Raw genomic sequence first — 6,802 nt, 5'->3', positions numbered from 1 at the left:
ACTATGGCAGACCAACACGGCTACCTATCTGTAACTAGATCAAATAATGTACTTCTTCCTGCAGCATTTGATTAAACTCCTCCTCCACCCAGCCATCTGTTTCCCACACAATTGTTGAGCTGCTTTTCAGCCCTCCACAACCGTCCCCTCCCCCTCATTGGAGTGAGCATGACATCACTGCAGCTCAGCCAATCAGTAGAGGAGAGAGAGCTTCATAGACAGGAGCCAGTCAGATTTTAGCCTTTCCCAAGAAATAATAAGTAAGTACATTTTCTTCTGCCTAGGAAAAGGAAAACCCAAACTCAGAGTTCTTCCTAGAGAATCTGGTTTGTACAACAGCTAACCTCTTCTTCGGCGGCACAGAAACGGTCAGCACCACCTTGCGCTTTGGCTTCCTGCTTCTGCTGAAATACCCGGAGGTTGAAGGTGACTGCGGAAGGGGGGGGGGAATAGGGTGGAGAGATGTGTCCTTGCCTTTCTGTGGGAGGGTCCCTCTTTGTTTTCCCGGCTATGAGCTGGGATCCTTCTTTAGCTCCCTGGAAGGTGCAAATAGCACTGTTGGTCTCATCCTGCTGATTTCTCAACAGAGAAAGTCCACGAAGAGATTGAACGGGTGATTGGCTCCAGTCGCACTCCCAACATGGATGACCGTCCCCTGATGCCCTACACGGATGCTGTGATCCACGAGATCCAGAGATTCGCTGACATGCTCCCCTTGGGGTTAGCAAGACGTGTGACCCGCGATACCCAGTTCCGGGGATACATCATTCCCAAGGTATTGTGGTTCTATTAATTCCTTAGACTTAGACTCCACCCTTCCAGATATAGTTTGTGGCTCAGTCAAGTTCCCCAAGTGTGTAGGTATGTTGATATATGTACAGTATAAGGTATAGGGACCCCTGACCATTAGGTCCAGTCGTGACCGACTCTGGGGTTGCGGTGCTCATCTCGCTTTATTGGCCGAGGGAGCCGGCGCGCAGCTTCCGGGTCATGTGGCCAGCATGACTAAACCGCTTCTGGCAAACCAGAGCAGCGCACGGAAACGCCGTTTACCTTCCCGACGAAGCTGTACCTATTTATCTACTTGCACTTTGACGTGCTTTCGAACTGCTAGGTTGGCAGGTGTATGTACAGTATAGGTAGGTATTATATAGAGTAATGTAGGTATGTTTTATGTTATGAATATAACATATTCGTGTTATATTCGTACATGAATATAACATGTTTGTGTATTGTGTCATTGTGTAGATGTATATGCATGTGTTTTATATGCCAGTAAAATTTATTTAATAAAAAAAAAAAATAAGACTTCACCCTTCCAGGTATAGTTTTTGGCTCAGTGAAGTTCCCCAAGCATATCTGTTCCATCTGTCTGTACCCTCTGAGTGATAATAATCAGGGAGACAGAGGCACCACACCAAAGGGTGGTGTCCCAAAAATGGGGAACTCTCCTTGTAAATAATAAATTATTATTATTATTATTATTATTATTATTATTATTATTATTATTTATTATTATTATTATTATTATTATTATTATTATTATTATTATTATTATCACACCTCAAGGCAAGTGGAAAGACAGTTCTTTCGCATTGCCATTGGCCCACATAATAATAATAATAATAATAATAATAATAATAATAATAATAATAATAATAACAACAACAGAGCCACTCAGTGACTCTATTGTTTCTTAATGGCCCTAGCTTGGCCAGGTTCTTCTGCACAGGCTAGCCCAGGAATTCTTATTCAGCTTTCTCTCAAATAATAAAGAACCTGCCATTTATTAATTTATAAAGTTTAGGGAGGTCACCCCCCCAAAAAAACCCCCAATATTTTCTTGCCCACGAGAATAACGTTCCATTTCTCCCCTCTCTTCTCATTTCCCTCCCTCTCTTGTTCAGGGAACTGAAGTCTTCCCTGTGCTTGGATCTGTGCTGAGAGACCCCAAATATTTTGCAAGACCAGACATGTTTGACCCCCAACATTTCCTGGATGAGAATGGGCAGTTCAAGAAGAATGAGGCTTTTATGCCATTCTCTGTTGGTGAGTCCTCAGCAGCCCCTTGGCGGTTTACAGCAAATAGTAACCCAATATAGTCGACCAATTGAAGTGAGAAAAATTAGCCAGAAACTGTTGCTGGTGCTGATATACCTCTGTCTCTCCCTTCTCTTTTCCTTTCTACAGAAAAATCTATTTTTGAACCATGCACACCAAAATTATTGTTATGATTTATTAAACTTGTATACTGCCCTTTACCTGTAGGTCTCAGTTGTAATGGGTGTGTTTTATCTGTGGCTGTGTGGGTTAGAGGAGTCTTGGCCTGAAAACCTCAATGCAGGCTATAATGACCCGTCTTTGCTTTCCCCCTCCTTCCTAGGAAAACGCTATTGCTTTGGAGAGCAGCTGGCCCGAATGGAACTCTTCCTCTTCTTCACCAGCATCCTGCAGAACTTCCACCTAAAATCCCCCATCCCTCCTGAAAAGATTGACATCTCTCCCATGCTGGTTGGCTTTGCCACCGTTCCACGTTTTTATGAAATGTGTGCCATGCCCTTGTGAAAGAGGAGGACAGGTGTCTTGAACAAACAGAGCACTGCTGTCACCCACCTTGGCTGCCCCAAATGCAAAAGTTGGAGAAAGCTTGAACTCATGAAGGGCCAGAACAGGTTGGCCCTTCCTCCTCCAGAATCTTTCTTTTCAAGCTCCATGATCTCTGTTTCCATTAGTAGAATTTCTCTTCTCTGCATTTTCTTGGAATTGATCTCACAGGTCCATAAATATCTGGTCCCTGGTTCTCTGCCCTCTTCCTCCCCTACCCCACGTCCCTGAGGTACCAGGGTTGAGTCCCTCTCATCTTCCCCCTTTCTGGTCACCAGACTCCCTTCTGAAGTCTTTATTTCCATGTCATGTTCCCCTCCCTTTCCTATCTTTGTTCTTCCACTTGTGATATGTTTGCCAACATTCCTTTGCTGACACTTTCATTGTGAGTAGTTAAGGAAGAATTGTAGAGCCAGTGTGGTGTAGTGGTTAAGAGCGGTAGTCTCGTTATCTGGGGAACCGGGTTCGATTCCCCGCTCCTCCACATGCAGCTGCTGGGTGACCTTGGGCTAGTCACACTTCTCTGAAGTCTCTCAGCCCCACTCACCTCACAGAGTGTTTGTTGTGGGGGAGGAAGGGAAAGGAGAATGTTAGCCGCTTGGAGACTCCTTAAAGGGAGTGAAAGGCGGGATATCAAATCCAAACTCTTCTTCTTCTTCTTAAGGAAGAACCTGTGGGATAGGTGTCAGGTTGATATGTGGGTGCTTGGCGAGATAACAGCCTGGGATTCCAGCCTGTCTTTACAAGATTTATTAAGTCCAAAACTATATACAGTACAGAGCTCTTGAAAGCGTGTCTGCCTCAATCGCTCTCAGTTGCGGGAAGTGGCTGACTCCGGTTCCCCCTCCAGCAGAGAAGCTTCCGGACACCCCCGCCCTTTTCCTCCTCTCCTTACGTGAAAACGTAAGCGCCGGAGGCTGCTCCTTTCTCTCTACTATAACACCCTTTGGATCTCCCTCCCTCTCATTTTCCGTGTTTCCTGACAGTCCCTCCTCCTCTCCCTCTGACAAGTGCAGCTGTTCATCAAAGGAGGCGGCTCTCTGTACATTTCGGTCTCTCCCCCCTTCTCTGCCAACCGATCCCTGACAATAGGACAGTTGCTAGCACGGTTTACAGCTTGAGGAGGTCAGCCATACCTTAGGAAATCTTGCCTCTCTGAATATTTCCATCTCTCAATCCACAGTATGATGAGCAGAGGCAGCAGCAAAGGAAGCTACTCGGGCGTCTGGATTGGTGCGCCCAGGGGCGGGGCACGCTTCCCAAAGGGGCGGGGTGAGGGCGGGGTGGGCCACCCATAGGGGAAGGTCACAGCGCGGGGCCCCTGGAGTCTGCCTGTCTCCTCCCACTCAGCTGCCTACAGCTGGGTGGGGGGGAGGCAGTGGATGGACCATTTGGGCAGAGCGGAGCCTGTGCGCGCCCAAACCACCGTGTCTCTCCCAGCATTTTGTCACCCCCCTCAGTGGTGACACCCGGGGCACCCCGCCCCTACCGCACACCCCTTCCTCCACCCCTGGGTAGAATTTCCTAAGGTAGAATCTGGGACCCTGAGTCTCCCTCCCCCTGCAACTAGGGGCACTCTTTGACCCCCCACTCCATTATCAGTCAATGTTTCGCCAATGCCATCTGTTGAATTTTTTCACATTTAACCAGCTGAGAATGAAACTAAGTTGAAGCGGTATATTGATTTTTCTCAATACCTCAATTAGGGCCATTCTACCCTGTCAAAGGCTTTTTTGCACTGAAAAGTAAGAAAACAGTTGGTAAATCTCTGCTTTATTCAGGATGTACAGTACGCTGATTTCAATATTTGTACTCCATTTCCTTCTCTTAATAAATCCAGTTTGAACTGGACGAATGTACAATCCACTGATGTCATTGAGCCTTCTTTATATGACACTTGCCAGAATTAGAGCATTTTTTGGTTAGTCCCAGCTCTCTGGAGTTACTTCTTTCTATGGGAAATATTTAAACAGCTGCTTCAAAAATGTAACTTGTTCTTCCTGGCATGTTTGATTGTTTTACTCTATGCCAAACCCATCCACTGCAAGACTTGAAGCCACAGGGAAAGAGGCAGAGCGCCATCTTTGTAGTGGCACCTGCCTGTGGAAACGCCCTCCGATCAGCTCATATGCTAATTTGGTAAACAGCCGACGGAATGGAATGTGACCTTGTACGATCCAGATAAACACTGCAAAGAGCTGAGTAATGGAAGATAGTAATGAACTCTCCCAGCACACCAGGTCTGGAACAACAATGTATACACGTGAAATGGATTACTTATTTATAAAATGTAATGGAGGTGCTGTTTTGTAAAGTGGAAAAAGTGGTCAGCTGGAAGAATGGTTTAACGGCAAGTGAAAGATGTCAACTGGACTCTAAATAAGAAATGATGATGGTCATATGCTTGGAACCGGAGCAGGAAACCTGATCTTAAGAAATTGTATTAAATTTTAAATTAATTTGGTTTGATTTGTAATAATTTGGAAAAAAATAATAAAAATAATTTGGAGAAAAGAAGTTTAATTCCAATTTTTGCCTTTGAAAAGTCCTGGTGGCATAAAAATGCAACTAGTCCTAGGGTAAGAATTATCATTTCCCACTTACAAATATAGTTTATCTCCTTCTCAATTGTGATGTCTAAATTCACTTTGATTGGCTAAAATATCAGGATGCAATCTCACCATTACCTATATTAAATGCCCTTCAATACTCAGTTTTTCTCCCACCCAATAAATGGAGGTCAATAGCTTTCCTCACCTGTAGGCTAATGTATTTCAGTAAGATTTCTCTAGGGTATCCTGCCCTATTGGCCTGATTTATGCCCGCTCATGTCCTTCATTCTAGCAGAAGGTTCTGCCTGCCCACAGTGGCTAGAGAGCAGCTGCCATGTTTATGGAGAGCAAAGAAGTTGGTGTAATGGATTCTTCCATTCGTCCTGCAAATAAGGCATTTAAAAATAAATAAATCTAATTTTCAATAGTATGTGCTTTTTGATTCTCTAGTACAGACATGCTTGAATACATTACCAGCCTGGGGAACTGTATTTCAAAATTCTAAGTACTGCACATTCTGAAGACTGGCTGCGTTTCAGTTTACAGCTTGTATCAAAAAGGGTGAATAAGTTTGTCTTTAAATGTGAACTGAATCAAATTTCTCCTCCATCCTTACTGAAGAGGAAGCATAACAGTTAATGGAACATGCAGAATTTCCAGGTTTCCATGCAAAGAAATCTCAAATGTATTGTTCCCTCGTCTGAATTTGGTGGAGAAGCTGCAGATGGTGTAAAACTCTGCCATACCATCGCTCTCTAATTTAACCTATGAGCAACATGGGACACCTCTGCTGGAGGTGCTGCACTGGGTGCCGATTTTCCATTGAGCCTCTGCACCCTGCAAGCCCTAGAATAATAGAATTTTAAAGTCGGAAGGGACCCTGAGGGTTATCTATGCCAATTCCCTGCAATGCAGGAAAGAAAGCCATGGATCAGGCATAGGCAAACTCACCCCTCCAGATGTTTTGGGACTACAACTCCCATCATCCCTGACCACTGGTCCTGCTAGCTAGGGATGATGGGAGTTGTAGTCCCAAAACATCTGGAGGGCCGAGTTTGCCTATGCCTGTTGTAGATAGATTTGAGCCATCAATCTGATCCAGTTCTGGAAATGAAAGACACCTTGAAGACATCCTCGGACAATTCACCTAGTGCCAGGAAGATACCTCTCCATTCAGAAACAAGCCGCAGCAAACACCCAGACAAAGGGATAACAATGGTAGCTGGTAAATAAATTAGATAATAATAATAATAATAATAATAATAATAATTTTTTATTTATACTCCGTCCTCCCCAGCCAAGACCAGGCTCCGGGCAGCTAACACCAGGTATAAAAAATTTGATTAAAATACAACTTAAAAACAAGATTAAAATACAACATTAAAATGCAGCCTCATTTCAATAGACACTCAAATCAAAAACTTTTGGGGGATGAAAACGTCAAGTCTTCACCAAGGCCAACTATCCAGACTGGTCCTACGTGGGCCAGAAAAAAGCCAGGGAAGTCCCCAAATAGGAGTTCCATCACAGGAGGAGAAAGGAAAAAGGAAAGAGCGGAAGGGGGTCAAGTTGGTTCCAAGCCAAAGGCCAGGTGGAGCAACTCTGTCTTACAGGCCCTGAGGAAAGAAATCAGATCCTGCAGGGCC

At 44.6% G+C, this 6,802-nt stretch overlaps 2 protein-coding genes across 4 annotated transcripts in view; both read left to right on the top strand.

Moving 5' to 3' along the window:
- LOC309345798 (cytochrome P450 2G1-like) overlaps window positions 1-4,466 on the top strand; it is a 46,623-nt gene extending 42,157 nt beyond the window's left edge. The window contains exons 6-10 of the transcript XR_014158365.1: window positions 285-426; window positions 588-775; window positions 1,908-2,049; window positions 2,384-3,019; window positions 3,269-4,466. The gene's annotated coding sequence lies outside the window, so the exon portion shown is untranslated. The remainder of the gene's footprint in view (window positions 1-284; window positions 427-587; window positions 776-1,907; window positions 2,050-2,383; window positions 3,020-3,268) is intronic.
- Window positions 1-6,802, top strand: part of LOC309345778 (cytochrome P450 2A13-like) — a 43,403-nt gene that overhangs the window by 15,581 nt on the left and 21,020 nt on the right. The gene's annotated exons all lie outside the window — the stretch shown is intronic.

This window comes from Podarcis erhardii (genome assembly GCF_964252035.2).
Source record: "Podarcis erhardii genome assembly, chromosome: 7".
Taxonomy (NCBI): domain Eukaryota; kingdom Metazoa; phylum Chordata; class Lepidosauria; order Squamata; family Lacertidae; genus Podarcis; species Podarcis erhardii.
Note: the sequence above shows the minus strand (reverse complement) of the source record. Positions and strands in the feature narration are given on the sequence as shown.